The following is a 16,239-nucleotide window of genomic DNA, read 5'->3' as shown; positions in this document are numbered from 1 at the left end:
ATTTTTTATGTGTCTCTCACTGGACAACTGATGTATAATGAAGTTAAGAACATAAGAACATAAGTTCTTCACGATCTTAAAAATAATTATTGATCAAGATCTTTCAGCCAAAAATCACAGAGCATACTGATCTCCATTTTTATATGCTTTAGGTTGTGAACAGGTCATGGGGGGGAAGAGAGATTAGGGGATGGAGCAATTTGAGTTACTTGGACTCTAGGAAAAATTCTGTTGAAGCATCTTAAACTTATGCCTATGGAGCTCTGATCTTCTTTCAACCAAGCCAAATGTTTGTCTGTTTTGCTTTCTATAATAGCTGATGTCTTATGATTCACTTAAGCTTTGCATTGCTGTTAATGAAATCCTTTGGATTGAAATAGTGCTATGGAAAGTCTTATAGAAAATTAGAAAGTTTGTATTATTTTCTGCCTTTCATTGCTGCCTTGTAAGCCATAGAGAGCATCCCAAAAGCAGAGCACTAGAGGAGAATATTTAAGGAAGTAACTTCGCTATTTAAAAATGCCTATTACTCAACTTAACCCTATCAGAATGCAGAGTAACATTAGGACAAAGATAATATTAAATAACGAGAGAATAAAAGAATCTCATGACTATAACCACATATCTCTCTCTACCTATGGCATTTATGTACATTACTATAGACTCACATGACCACTTTTTGTATTATACCGAAGTACATATTATACCTAAATATGTGTTGACGTAAGTATTTGATTTGGAATGATGGTATATAAAATAACTAAATAAATAAATAAAATAAATAAATAAAAATAAATATGTACAAAATCCCGAGCATCTGTTTGTTAAACAGAAATCATTAGAATTAATGATGATTTCTAGGAATGTGCTTTCGTTTTTAACATTTCTAATCTGAAATGAAAAACATTCACAAAATTTTCTGTTTTTAAAATTTTTCTTTTAAAGGTGAATTTTAAAAGCCTAACATATGCATTAATTAGGGGATGTGTGAATGTGTCAGGCTCACGCACTCTGAGCAGATTTTAAAAGCTGCCCAGGTGTGTGCATAAATGCTGCAGTGTGGAAATCTTGGAAGTTTTCTTGAAGGAGCAGGGTGTGGGTATGGTCTGGGTGGGGCCTAGACATGAACCTGAGATGTGCGCATAAACACTTATACGATCCGGTCTGCGCTGAGGCGCCCTGCCATGTAACTTTACTTCTGCTATGGATGCCGTATAAGTTATAAAACAAAGATAAATAGGCAGAGCTGGGGGCGTGAAGGCTGCTAAACTATTGTGCTTTGGAGGACCTCTCCTCTTAACTAGGTGAACTGGGGATGAACTGGTAAAACTGGAAATGGCATTGGTACATGCCCTTTTTAAAATCCCCCAATTTATGTGGCAGAAGCGGCATTTACGTGCACTTGCGTGTGCCAACTTAAAATTTGTCGCACATGTGTGTGCAACCAGGCTATTTTATAATGTGTGCATATACATGTGCAAGTTAGAAAATAACCTTATCCCTAGGTGCGGGCCAATGAACATGCAAACTTGTGCGCCTGCACACCAGTTTGAAAGTTACTGTCAGTGTGTGCACTATTTTGAGTTAGTGCATGCTATGTTTGATTTAATGCACACTATGGGGTAATTTTCAAAAGGATTTACATGTGTAAATATACTACTATTGTAGCAATTTACACTGAAATTATGGGATGCGTGAATATGTCAGGCGGGTGCACACCCGAGAAATTTAAAAGCCGCCTGAATACGCGCATACATGCCACTACGTGCACAAATAAAAAGTTTCAAAAAAGGAGCGGGGCATGGGCGTGGTGCTACGGTCGTGGACCCTTGGGCCCGGCTGAGACAGTAGATGTTATACTGTGGGACCCACAGGAAGCGTCACAGCTGGGAGGCGGTGCTGAAGAGACTCTGGAGGAGACTTCATCACTGGAAGCCCAAGGTCCCCCCAGGAGGAGCCCGTAGGGACCCAGGCCTCTTGGACTTAGGCGGGACCCTATGCGACCAAGGATCCGGGCAGCGGCCGAAGAGGTGGATGGTGAGGGCGGTTGGACCCAGAAGTCCGGAAGAGTCTTCACCCTCGGAAGCCCGCGGCTCCCCCGGGAGGAGCCCGTAAGAGCCCAAACTGCTGGGACTTAGGAGAAACCTCTGGGCCAGCAAGTACCAGATACCTGAGGTGGTGGAAGAAGCCAAGTCAGAGTCCAAGAACGAAGCCGGGTCAGAAGCCAGAAGTCAGAGATCCAAACCAAAGCCAGGAGCAGAAGCTGAAGACAGAGTCGTGGGACGGAGCCGGGTCAGAAGCCAGAAGTCAGAAGTCAATACCAAAACCAGGAGCAGAAGTTGAAGACAGAGTCAGACAAAGCCGGGTCAGAAGGCAGATGAGACGATCCAGATCCAAGCAGCAACTAGACACTCAGCAAACTGAGAGAACCTCGTTGCAAGGCAGGGACTTGACCAATACCCTGCAGCGTCTGATGTCATCCGGAGGCCATCCCCTTGATTTCCCGCACTGGCCCCTTTAACAGCCGAGCCCGCACACGGGTCTAGGGGGCGGGGCTCAGCACATCAGGTCGGCGGCGTCTCCCTCGTGAAGGGAGAGCCGTGGCGGCAGCCATGTCAGGCTTGGACGGCCGAAGATGAGTCCGCACTGGCCGGGCCGGCCCCGAGGTAGGAGGAGGGACTGGGGCACGGCCCGGTCCCGTAACACGTGGAGTGGGCAGGGCATGGGCATTTCATGATTTTAGCTTAAAATTTGAGTGCACTGGCACACGCCGGAGTCTCCTGCCATGTATAGTTTCTTCTGGGTTTTAAAGGTCAGGGCTAATGGGGGTTAGGAAGTCCTATCCCTTAAGTGGGCAAACTGGGAACGAACTGGTAAAAAGGGTAAAAAGGTACATGTGCCTGTGGTCAGGCTATTTTATAAAATGCACGCATATACGTACACATGTTATAAAATTGCCGCATTTCTGGGCGTGGGCTGATGAACGCGTGCACATGTGCACCCGCGCACTGCTTTGAAAGTTACTGTGTCTATGAAAAAAAAATGTAATGAAACAAAAAAAAAATGAAATGTGGGAAAAACAAAATGAAATGAACCGAATTAAAACTTTTATTATGGAACACCCCTAATGATTTTTAGTGTTCAGAGCACAGTTTCATTTGAAAGTACAAGTAATAAAAGTAAAGGATAAATATTAACTTTCCATTTCATATGGAAAGAAAACTATAACTCATTTTGTGCTATTTTTTCACTGATACCTAACAAGATGAAGGGTTTTTTGAGTGTGAGATTCTTTTTGCCTTCTTTTCTTCCTTTCTGTCTTTATTTCTCAAAGGCAAGACACATATTTAATGTTGAATAGAAGACTTCCTCCTCATTGACAGTGCTGTACTGTATAAATAGAATGAAAATGGGTTCATACCATAAAACTGAATTATGGCTCGAGTGCCCAGGTTAAGTCATCTCTTTCAGCACAGCTCATTACTGACGGCTATGATTTGCTTGTTTTTTTAGGCATGCCATATTGCTTCCCAGACCTTTGAGTCTGTAGTCCTTGTTTAGTCAAGAGAGCACTTATCCTGCATTCCAGTTTCTTGCATAACTTGTTCATGCTCTTGCTATTTAATTTACAGTTAGTTATTTCTCTCTAGGAATAAATAATTCTTGGTATTTCTAAAACAGTAAACTGCTTTGTCTCTTTAGTTCTGAAATGAAATTCATAAAATGCGGTGGAGTAGACCACCACATAATATTAAAACCTAACATTTGTGAGAACCCAGAACTACAGCTTGGATGTCTGTGTGGTACATATCTAGCAACAGTATTGCAAGATGCACAGATTCCAATGCCATTTAAAACCACATGTGGCACCCCTACCGTGTCTGGCTAATAGATGCTCCTATCCCTGCCATCAGAAGACATTTAGAAAGGGAGCCATCCATACCATTCAGGCCCTCCCACCTGAAGATTTTGATTGGATGGCTCAGTCCTACTTAGCCCAGCCATTTTAACACTTAGACGGTTCAGTTAGAGAAAGCAGCGTCAGAGTAAACATGGTTTGTTTTTTTTCACACTCTGGTAGGGCCTCCCGGCCTTGCTCAAAGGAGTTTTCCTTTAGAAGAAATACCTTACAGCACACACCCTGCCAGATGATCCTTCTTATAATTTACAATGAGATAGATTTTTAAGCCTGATACCAGTGTATGTGTGCAGTACTTTAAGTGATTTCTCTTGTGGAAAAATCTGGGGACAAGACTATTAATCCTGCACTGAAATCCTTTCCCCAGTGGTCTAGTCTTGTCCACAGATTTTTCCACAAGAGAAATCACCTAACGTACAGCACACACACACTGGTGACCTTCTTTCATCATCTGGGCCATAAGCAAGAGCTTCCTCCCATAAAAGGATTCCCCCCCCCCCCCCCCCCGGGATTAAGAGTCAGCATGGGAGTGAATGGCTAGCTGGAGCAGCCCCCCAAAAATAAATTAGATTGTGTTCCTTTGGGACTTAATACACCCCACTAAGGGTTACACACATAAGTGTACTGTAAGTGGAATTCACCTCCTGAGTTTACACATACTTAGTAGGACAGGGAGCCTGGGTGAACCTTTTTGTGGTTTTATACACAACATACATGGTGAGAAAAATCATACATGTAGTAAAAAAAATTAGATCTTTAATTTTACCCTGCATTTCCAGACCTAGAATGAAGTTTGTCTTAATTGCTTCAGCACTGCATTTTTTCCAGTGTCTGGCAATCATGATTATTATTTAATCAATGAATACAGTAGGATTTAAGAAAACTAGCCCCCCCCCCCTTACTGGGGCTATGGCTATCCAGAGTTTTCCTTCTATTTTAAAATGTTCTTTCCATATCATCTTGGGAGGTGACTTTAATTCTATTCGTGACTTGCAGTTGGACAAATCTGCAGCCGCTCCTAGAGTCTGGGAGCGAGTAAAGGATTGAGGCAATTGGAATGTTCCCTACATTTGGTGGATGCTTGGCAGGTCCTTCATACTACCGAGAAGGATTTCACACATCTCTCTAGGGCCCATGACACCTGGTCACGTCTAGATTACTTCTTTGTAAGCTCCCACCATTTTGAGAAACTAAATGATGCAGGTATAGGGGACCTACTCCTTTCTGATCACGCTCCCACCTGGGTAGATTTCCAACTTTCCTCTCCTTTATCTTCTCATTGTATCTGGAGGTATCCCTACTTTTTGGCAGATGATCTTCAGTTTCAGGAATACCTAAGATCTAGATGGGCGGAATATATCAAACTTAATGTGGAACACCAGGCTAATCCAGTCCTCCTTTGGTATACTGCTAAAGCAGTCCTGCGAGGTGATATCATCTCCTATGTGGTGCACCGGCGAAAAACCCTGGATGAATGCCTTCTCACTTTAAGTAATCAATTGAAAGCTGTCTGTGATCGGCTAGTGGGTTCTAACTTGCCTGCTGATAAAGAGAGAGCCATAGAACGCTACAAGGAGTGATAAATTCTCTAATTCACCAGAGGGCAAAAAAAAGTCTTCTTTATTACCAATTTCGTCTATATCAATTTGGTAATAGGTATGGGAAGCTTATGAATAACCTGCTTAAAACAGCAAGCCATTCCAGACATATTACTGCAATTTGCTCCCCTAAGGGTAATCTTATTACTGATGCACCAGGGATTCTCTCTCAGTTTTGCCAATTTTACTCTACTTTATATATATCAGAGGGCTGGGATCAAACGGCCTGTGAACAGTTTTGCACTAAATTGGATTTTGTTAGCCTCTCTGTGACACAGAAGTTTCAACTCAATCATCCCCTAGAGGCTGAGGAGGTGCAAATGGCGATTAAGCAAATGAAATGGTTCAAGGCTCCAGGCTCAGATGGCTACACAGCAGAGTTTTATAAATGCTTAAGTGACTTGGTGGGACCATTGCTCGCACAAACTTTCTCTGAATTAATTATCTCCGGGTCCTATCCAGCCCATGTTAATACCGCCCATGTTACATTAATTGCTAAACCGGGTAAGGATGTTCAGTCTTTGTCTTCTTATCGGCCGATTTCTCTGCTCAATGCAGATCAAAAGCTGATGGCAAAAATTTTGGCGGATCACCTGACAGAGGTGTTACCTTCCCTAATTGGTCACGGTCAGGTTGGTTTTATTTGTGGAAGATATGCACTGAATAACATCAGAAAGATACTGGCAACTATGGAAATGAGCCAACAGATGAACCAGTCTTACCTTTTGGTCAGCTTTGATGCAGAGAAAGCTTTTGATCGGGTGGAGTGGAATTACTTATTTTACATTTTACGGGCTATGGGGTTTGAAGGTCTGTTTTATAATGCTATTCAACTGCTGTATCACACTCCAGCTGCTTTAACTGTAACTAACAGGGCACAGTCGGAGGTGTTTTCAATCTCTAGAGGCACCGTCAGGGCTGCCTGCTCTCGCCTCTTTTATTTTTACTGCAACTCGAACCTCTGCTCTTGTCCATCTTGAATACCCCTAGAGTGCAAGGGATTCGGTTGCAGTCAGAAATATTTAAATACGCAGCATTTGCCGACGATATCATGGTATTTTTGACAAAACCTCAGGATTCCTTGCCACCTCTTATGCAGTTATTTGAGGACTTTGGCCAATTTGCGGGACTCCGTCTTAATATTGATAAATCGGAAGCCCTAGCCTTTCCTGAAGCTCTCAGAGATAGTTGATCTAATACCTTTCCATTGCAGTGGGTGACGGAATCCCTTTGTTATTTAGGGGTAACTCTCCCTAGTTTGCCTACTAATTTATATAAATTAAATGTTGATCCTTTACTCAAGTATTCCAGGGAGAAATTACAACTCTGGTGCCGCTTACCTCTCTCCCTGTCTGGCAGAGTTAATTTATTTAAGATGTTGCTACTGCCTAAGTGGCTATATGTACTATAGAATGTGCCATTATCTCTTCAGCATCAAGACCTTAGGGTTTTGGATAAAGTGTTGCGAAGCTTTCTCTGGCGGGGGGGGGGGGGAGGGGGGGTAAACCCAGAATATTCTTGGCTGGATTGCGCGCAAGGTGGGGAGAGAGCGACTTGGAGTCCCTGATTTGGGTTTATATAATTTGGCGGGTAATCTTCGCATCATTAGGGACTGGATAGTGAGTAGCTCTACTTATGTCAGGCTGTCGGCTGAACAGGCCTTGGTAGCCCCTTTGGACTTAAAATACATCCTGCAGGCCCCCTACACCGCTCTCCCGTCTTTTCTTAATCAGTCTCCTTCAATAAGGTCACTTCGTGCCACTTGGCGGGCAGTGACAAAGATATTGCAGATACCTCGACTGTGCGCCCCTCCAGGGGAATGTGAGCTTTCCTTCCGGTTCTCAAATGGCTGGCTTTCGCCTATGGTTGACTAAAGGTATCTCTCAATTGGGTCACATCTTGAGTGGGGAAGGACATTTGCTGTCCTTTTCTGAGTTGCGGGGCCTGTATCAATTAGGACCCGACCAAGTATTTTCCTACTTACAGGTCCAACATTATATCTGTTCCCTTCCTCCGGTGTCATTGTCCCCAATGGTGTTTCATACCTTGGATAAGAAGTTTATGTTCGATAAGCAACAGCCACGCTCTCTCTCACTATTATAGGAAACTCACTATGCTCATTCAACAGGATCCCTGTTCCATCTTAGTTGCTAGATGGCATGGGGATGGGGTGTTTGTAATTACGGTTCCCATTCTTAAGGCATGCTTTTGGCAAGTGTCCCTCCTTACAATCAGTATGTACTGTCGGGAAATGCAGTACAAGTTTTTGTGGCAAGCTTATGTGTCCGCCCAGGTTGCTTACCGCTCTAGCATTTCCCCTTCTGACCTCTATCTTAAATGCCACCGGGTTACAGGAACAATGTCTCACTCCTTTTGGGCTTGCCCTCCTATATGGCACTTTTGGGGTCGTATAGCCAACTATCTTATGGCTTTATTGGGGGTTTCCCTGCCTATTACTCCCCTCCTTTTTCTGTTTGGTTGTCTTCCCCGTTTCCCACTGTGGAGGGGCCCTCGTATGTCTTGAAGGCATGCCTAGTGGGGAAGAAAGTGATTTTGTTACAGTGGCGAGAATCTGGAGGACCTCTTTTTGGACTTGGCGCAATCAGCTTCATCATTTGATGAGAATGGACGATTTGAGTTCCCGCTCCTCTCCTCAACGACGCCGAAAATTCTTGATGATTTGGGATCCTTACTTGCAGGCACTACCACACCGTTCTAGAAGTCTGATTCTTAATGACTGATCTCTTCTTTATCTATTGTTTGAGCTTGAAATTTCAGCCTGAAGGGGACCTAGAGTCCTGAAGTCACAGCATGGTTCTTTGGACGTTAGGGTTATGGGTGGGGGGGGGGGGTAGGTTTTGGGGTTGATTAATGTGGGGGTCCAGTAGTAATCAGTTTTCTGTAAGAGTCTGAGCCCGGCGAGGTATAAGAGTTCCTGCCTCTCCGGGACGCTTGTATTTTGTATTGTTTATTTGAAAACTCAATAAAAATTGTTTCAAACTAAAATGTTCTTTCCATTCCTAACTACTCCAGGTATTGCAATAATAATCCGTGATCAAAGGGCCTTAATTTAATTTAATTTTGGAATTTATTTTCATTTTTTGCAAGAATTAACTATTTTGATCAATGCCGATTACATTATAGAAAACAAATACAAATTTGAATTTATACACAACAAATAAATCTCATAAAAACCCTAAAAAATAAAATATCACATTCTAATAAACATTTCATTTTTAATAATAAAATCCTCCCCACCGACTAGCACAGGCCATCCCACTCCATCGGCCTAGTAATTCACACAAAACAAAACCAAAGATCTATGCAAACAACTCGACCCCACTTCACCTCCAATTCCAATATAATCTTCTTCTTGATCCAGGGTACAAACATCCATAAAAGCAAATTTTAAAAGCCCTACATTTTTATTTATTTATTTATAATTTTTTATATACCCGCCGCTCATCAAAGATATCACGTCGGTGTACAATGAACAGGAACTTACGCTGGAGCGTTATACATTTAACAGATTAACAGATTATACATTTAACAGGTTATATATTAAACAAAGGTATGTATATAAATATTTGAACATAATAAAAGTAGAATCTATTAAAGCATAGAACTATACTTTAGGTGTAACTTAGTTGAGGTAGATTAAACATGCTGCAAAGCTTGGAGATATGGGAGTATCTTGGGCTGGTGCGTGCCTTGCGGATTTTAAGAGTACGCAGATATCTCCTGGTTCGCACACAAATAGGAAAGGCAAAAAAAGGGGTGTGTGTGGGCAGGGACTGGGCGGGGCATGGGCAGTCCGGGTATGTAACATAAAATGTGCTTGTAGGTATTTACACGCACAAGTGTGAACAGGTGGCCCATCTAACACATAACTTTACCTCTGTCATGGATGGCATGCTAAGTAATGAAAAAAAAAAAATGAAGCTAGTTTGTGGGGTTTTAAGGGTTGGGGCTAAAAGTGTAAAAGGGAGGCATATTAATTAGGAGGGTTAGGAAGTCCTATCCTTTACCTGGGTGAACTGGGAACAGACTGGGGAACTGGTAATTGTGTCGGCTCACGCATCTAATAAAATTCCCCCACTTATGCAGTAGAGCCAGCATTTGCACACACACACGTGTCCATATAAAATCACGTGCACATATAGAAGCATACAGCCGATTTTATACCATACACACATATGGGGTAGATTTTCAAAGGGTTACGCGCGTAACCCTGAAAACCTGCCCCTGCGCACGCTGAGCCTATTTTGCATAGGCGCGTGCAAGCCTCGGGGCTTTGAAAAAGGGGCGGGAAGGGGGAGGGGCTGGGGTGGGGCGTTGGTCCGGGGGCGGTCCCAAGTCCTCCGGCACAGCGGCCGTGCCGGGGGATGGCGCACTGGCAGCCGGCGCGCGCAAGTTACGCCTGCCTGAGGCAGGCGTAAAGAAGATAACAAAGGTGGGGGGGGATTTAGGTAGGGCTGGGGGGCAGTTTAGATAGAGGAAGGGAGGGGAAGGTGGGGGGGGGGGGGCGAAAAGAAAGTTCCCTCCAAGGCCGCTCAAATTTTGGAGCGTAACCCTGAAAACCTGCCCCTACGCGCGCCGAGCCTATTTTGCATAGGCTTGGCGGTGCGCACAAGCCTCAGGGCTTTGAAAAAGGGGCAGGAACGGGGAGGGGCTGGGGTGGGGCGTTGGTCTGGGGGCGGTCCGGGGGCGATTCCAAGTCCTCCGGCACAGCTGCTGTGCCGGGGGATGGCGTACTGGCAGATGGCCGGCACGCACAAGTTACGCCTGCCTGAGGCAGGTGTAAAGAAGATAACAAAGGTGGGGGGGGGGGCTTTGGAGCGGCCTGGGAGGGAACGAGGAAAGCTCCCCTAGGGCTCGGCGTGCAGAAGTGTGCACCCCCTTGCGCGCGCCAACCCCGGATTTTATAACATGCGCACAGCAGCGCACGCATGTTATAAAATCGGGTGTACATTTGTGCGCGCCGGGTAGCTTGCACAAATGTACCCCGCACGCACTGTTTTAAAAATCTGCCCCATATATACGGATATATTGTAAAATGGACGCAATTCTTAGCGCGAGCCAGCATATGTGTGTACATGTTCGCCCGCGTGGCTGTTTCAAAGTTACCATCTTAATGCCTTTTACCAGAATCAGAAGAAAGGGCTCCTGGAATTGGGTATGACTACGTACTGAACATGGCTAGCTGGTATCAGTGTTGTGTAATGGGTGGCATTCTTCCTCTGCCTTCAGAAGCTGTAACTCCTGCTTCTGCAGCACTTTGGAAGATCAAGATCTATCTTGGAACTCAAGCCCAGGTCTCCATTTTACTCCAGTACAGAAGTTGCCACAAGCTTACCAATAAATTATCCTAATATTGGCAATAGGAACATATTGGTGTACAACTAAAGCACTGCTTATGCTAGAATAAAGCTTTGGTAAATCCCCTCTGACTCAAGGTGCCTCTGTTCATAGTGGTATGATATTTGTACTGACCTTTAATATAAACATATGTCCATGTTCATAGTGATGCAGTACTTCTGTGGAGATAGTAACCGATTGTCAGTGGTGATGGTTACTGTATTGCTATGGAAATCAATATTAAACATTGGTATATAAAAGCCAAATAAATAAATAAATAAATAAATAAATAAATAAATAAATAAAACACTAATAGTAACTTTGCTAGCCAGGAAAGATCAGGGGATTAACCAGTTCATCCTACTTTGCCTACAGGAATTCAGTCTGGGCAATAAAGCCAAGTTAGAATGCTGATATTCCAAACTTAGCAGCTCAGTTGTGCCAGTGCAGAGATATTTGCAGTCATGTGATATTGACATAGGCACAGACGTTAAATATGTCAGAGTTCATGGATTTGCTATGGAAAAATATATCAAAAGACAATAGTGACCTACTAACCATGGTACACTGAAACATTTTGAAAGGAAAATAAACAAGTCAAAGCCTGGAGATTCAAAGTTATTGCCATTACAGTAACTGTAATGCATCATCATTTTGCACTGTCATCATCTCTTAAATGCAACCATGATTGACTTTATGATATCAGCCCACAATTATATGAAATAGAGGAGGCTACAAGATTTTTCCATGTTGAGACTATTACCTTTTCTTTCTGGCAAAGCCTATTAGAAATCACAGCTGATTATCTGGTTTCATTATTCTATTTTCTGATTATGTAAACTCTCCATTTCTTTTATCTTGGTATTGAATTTGCTAGCCTGAAAGAGCAGTATGCTCCATTTCTTAAAAGGTTTTCCCATTCTGTGCCTATGTCAAAACTGCTTTGCAAATTGATGATTAGGTAATAATACCAATAGTCATTTCAGTCTGTCACTGAATTCAATCCCTACTCTCAAGTATCCACATTTAATTGGATAGCAAGCTGTGGCAGCTCTCATGGATTTAAACAGGTGTAACATGTTGGCTTCGAATATTTTTTGTGACATGGTTTCATTTTAACTTTGTTGTTTCCACCATCCACTTATTCTTGCCCAAACCTTATGAGTACAAACCTTTCTATTCAAAGAAATGGCTGGTGTATAATGCTGTTACAGAAAAGACTGTTTTAAAATTATAATTTATTATGTGGCGAGGAAAAGACCTCAGTATAATATATGTCTGAATAGATTTGTCAGAAGATGAACCAGTTGTTACAATCATAGGTCAAAAACCTCTTTCCAATTAAATCTTCTTTATTCAGAAAACATGTTTTAGTTTTTCTTTTACTTTTAATTTTTCTTAAAAATCTATACACGACCCATTTTTAATGGATTCTTAATGTTAAAGTTGAGCTTGTACAAAATCTTTAGATGATTCCACAAATTGAAGCTGGTAATAAAACTAAACCAGCTTTTCAAAGACTTTGCTCAACAAATACTGCTGGATATCTTAACCAGTCTTGTAATCTTGTAACACTTTGCAATTGCCCAGAAAAAAAAACCAGTTTGGATCACATTCTCATCAGTACTTAACTAAGTTACCGAAAAAGCAATGCTATTCACAGGCTTATCGGCACTATTAATTTGAAGCCCGAAAAAACAGAAAGCAATCATTCACAAACAGATGAGATAATGCTCTGATGCAGCTTTCTGTGAAACGTTGCCAACGTCAGCGTTTCCTACACCTTGGCATCCATAGGCAACTCTGATATCAAGTAATCTTGATGCCATTAAAGCAACACCAATAGTGCCGGTGTTTCCTACACCTTGGAATCCATAAGGCAACTCTGGTGCCCAAATTTACAAAGAAGGAAAATCATCTTCTAAGATAAGTAATCTTGACGCCATTAAAGCAACTCCAATAGTGCTGATAAGACTGTGAACAGCTTTGCTTTTTCGGTAACTTAGGGCTAGATTTTCTAATGGCGCAGGCCTCTGTGAATTGCACGGTACTGCGGGGTGGGGAGGCAAAACGAGGGGCGGGCCTGTGAAAGCTGGCAGCGATCGCACCACCACGGTGCGATCGCTGCCGGCTTTCGCACCCAATAGCGCCACCGTGAAAGGTGCCGTTGTTGGGCGCACTACTGGTGGCGATAAGGAGTCTTAGCTTTCGCTGTCAATGAAGTCATCGCGGACTCCTCCCCTTCTGGTGCGGACTCTGCTCCGATCTAGGTATTGCACGCGAAAATGGACTTTTCGTGTGCGATCCCTTTAGAAAATGACCCCCTTAGTTAAGTACCGATGAGAATGTGATCCAAACTGTTTTTTGTTTCTGGGCAATTGCAAAGTGTTACAAGATTACAAGACTGGTTAAGATATCCAGCAGTATTTGTTGAGCAAAGTCTTTGAAAAGCTGGTTTAGTTTTATTACCAGCTTCAATTTGTGGAATCATCTAAAGATTTTGTACAAGCTCAACTTGAACATTAAGAATCCATTAAAAATGGGTCTTGTATAGATGTTTAAGAAAAATTAAAAGTAAAAAAAAAAACTAAAAAATGTTTTCTGAATAAAGAAGATTTAATTGGAAAGAGGTTTTTGATCTATGATTGTAACAACTGGTTCAACTTCTGACAAATCTGTTCAGACATATACCATACTGAGGTCTTTTCCTCTCCACATAATAAATTATAATTTTCAAACAGTCTTTTCTGTAACAGCATTATACACCAGCCATTTCTTTGATTAGTTTTAATATATACTGCTGGTTCCTTAAGTATTTTTTGTGCAAATCTTTCTATAGCATAAAGGACCACCCACAATTTGGGAAGACAGCAAAAACTTTAAATTTAGCAAAAGTATTATACTGTATTTAGTTGCACAGTGTAGAGTTATTCTGTACTCTTCTTAATTTTCTAAACTGAAAGTTTTATATCCAGATAGAACTGGAATATCGTTGATGACTGAATTTTTGATGGGAATCTAGGGGGCTGAGGATTGGGTGTGGGATTTGCAAGTGAGATATAAAATAGTTAGTCTTGTAGTGAAGCAGAATTTTTCTGTAATAATCTGTAGTGTTGCGCCATCTCCTGCATTTGCAAAGTCTGTACATGAAAAAATCTAACTACTGCGTATATTTTGTGGCAGGGGTGAACAGTCCCAGTCCTCAAAGGCTATATATAGACAGTATATCCAGAATGAATATTCATCACATTTTTGCCTATATTTGGTATAACAGCCAGCTTAATTTGCATAGCTTATTTACAGTGAAAACCAGGTCAGTTTTTGAGACTCTGATCCTTGAACAATTATCCTATTTATCTTAAAGAGATTAAAATTCTAAAACCATAAATAATGTTAAAAAAAAAACAGGATTAGCCAGCAGTGATTTGCTGTACAAGGCTCATCTAGATGATGCAATCCTCTTGTTCCAACTAAAGACAGCTTTTCTAGTACCTGTGGTCGGATCTGTATATATATAATTTGGACAAATAATCATTTAAAACTAATAAGAGAAAATCTTTTTTTTCTGAATGCATAATTAAGATCTGGAATTCATTGCTAGAGGAAGTAGTAAAAGCTGTTAGTGTAACTGTGTTTCAAAAAGGTTTGGACTAGTTTCTGGAAGAAACTATTATTAATAATAAACCATTATTAAGGTGTAATTGCAGAAATCCACTGTTTATTTATTTATTTATTTATTTTTAGATTTTTATATACCGGTGTTCCTGTATTAAAATACAGATCACATCGGTTTACATTGAAACATAAAAATTATGCCAAGAGGCGGTACATATAACAAGGTTATAGAACTTGGAAAACATGGAAAACAGATTCGAATAATAACACTGATAAACTTGCAAAGTCTCTGAGAAATCAAATCATAAAATAAGGCGTAATTGTCTAAGATAAATGTGATCTGCAAAAGGGATTGCGATGGTGAGAAAATCTTGATAGCTGGAGGTAAAAATAATCAAAGTTCTGGAAAAGCTTGGCTAAAGAGCCAGGTTTTAATTTTCTTTTTGAAGGAAGCAAAGCAGATCTCAAGGCGGATGTCTGGTGGGAGCATGTTCCATTGGACAGGTCCTGCTAAAGAAATGGTACGTTTCTGATGTAAGGATATTGTTGAAGGAACATAGAGTGTGCCTTTATAAGCTCCTCTGATAGGTCTAGTTGAAGAGTGAAAACGTAGTTGGGTGCTTAAGTGGAGTGGGGATATATTGTAAATAGATTTATGAATTGCTGTGTATACTTTATAGAGAATCCTTTGCTTAATAGGCAGCCAGTGGAGGAGTTTTAGTATGGGGGTTATGTGGTCTCTTTTATTCGTATTGGTAAGGATTCTAGCTGCAGAGTTTTGAATCATCTGGAGGGGTTTGATGGATGAGGTTGGTAGGCCAAAAAGGAGTGAGTTGCAATAGTCAATTTTTGTTAGTATAATGGCTTGTAGAACCATCCGAAAATCATTGAAGTGGAGAAGTGGTTTCAATTTTCTCAGGACAAGAAGTTTATAGAAACAGTCTTTAGTGGTGGTGCTTATAAATTTTTTGAAGTTAAGCTGATTATCTATCATGACGCCTAAATCACGTACATATGGTGAATGATTAATTATAGGAGTGGTAGAATTGAGTGGGACAGCTGGGTATATTAGATTGTTATTAACGTCATGATTGATAATTAAGATCTCTGTTTTGTTGTTGTTGAGAATGAGGCTGAGACTGGATAGAAGATGATTGATTAGTTGCAAGCAATTATTCCAGTGAATCAAGGTTTTGTGAAGGGATTCTGAGATTGGGATGATTATTTGGATGTCATCCGCGTAAATGTAGTGTGTTAGGTTTAGATTTTTAAGAAGTCGACAGAGAGGGAGAAGGTAAATGTTGAAAAGGGTTGGAGAGAGGGAGGAACCTTGAGGGACTCCTTGATTTGCTGGGACCGGGTGTGATTCTTTGTTGTTTATCTTTACCTTGAATTGTCTATTAACCAGGAAGGACTTGAACCAGCTGAGTACTGTTCCCTTAATGCCTATGTCTATCAGACCTTGTAATAAGGATGAATGGTTGACAGTGTCAAAGGCCGCAGAGAGATCTAAAAGAATAAGGAGGTGAGGTTGTTTTTTATCCATATTAGTTAGAATATTGTCGGTGAGAGAGATAAGTAGGGATTCAGTGCTTAACGATTTACGAAAACCGTACTGGGAAGGTGCGAGAATGTAGTTTTCTTCAAGGTACTCTGATAGTTGTCTATTGACTATCTTTTCCATAATTTTGGCGATCATTGGCAAATTGGCTATTGGGCGGAAGTTAGCTGGATCTGTGGCCGGAAGAT

At 41.5% G+C, this 16,239-nt stretch overlaps 1 protein-coding gene across 8 annotated transcripts in view; it reads left to right on the top strand.

Moving 5' to 3' along the window:
* MYPN (myopalladin) overlaps window positions 1–16,239 on the top strand; it is a 389,049-nt gene that overhangs the window by 141,715 nt on the left and 231,095 nt on the right. The window lies entirely within an intron of this gene.

Source organism: Rhinatrema bivittatum, chromosome 7, assembly GCF_901001135.1.
Source record: "Rhinatrema bivittatum chromosome 7, aRhiBiv1.1, whole genome shotgun sequence".
In the NCBI taxonomy this organism is placed as follows: Eukaryota; Metazoa; Chordata; class Amphibia; order Gymnophiona; family Rhinatrematidae; genus Rhinatrema; species Rhinatrema bivittatum.
The sequence above is the reverse complement of the archived record's forward strand: the minus strand, read 5'-3'. Positions and strand labels throughout refer to the sequence as shown.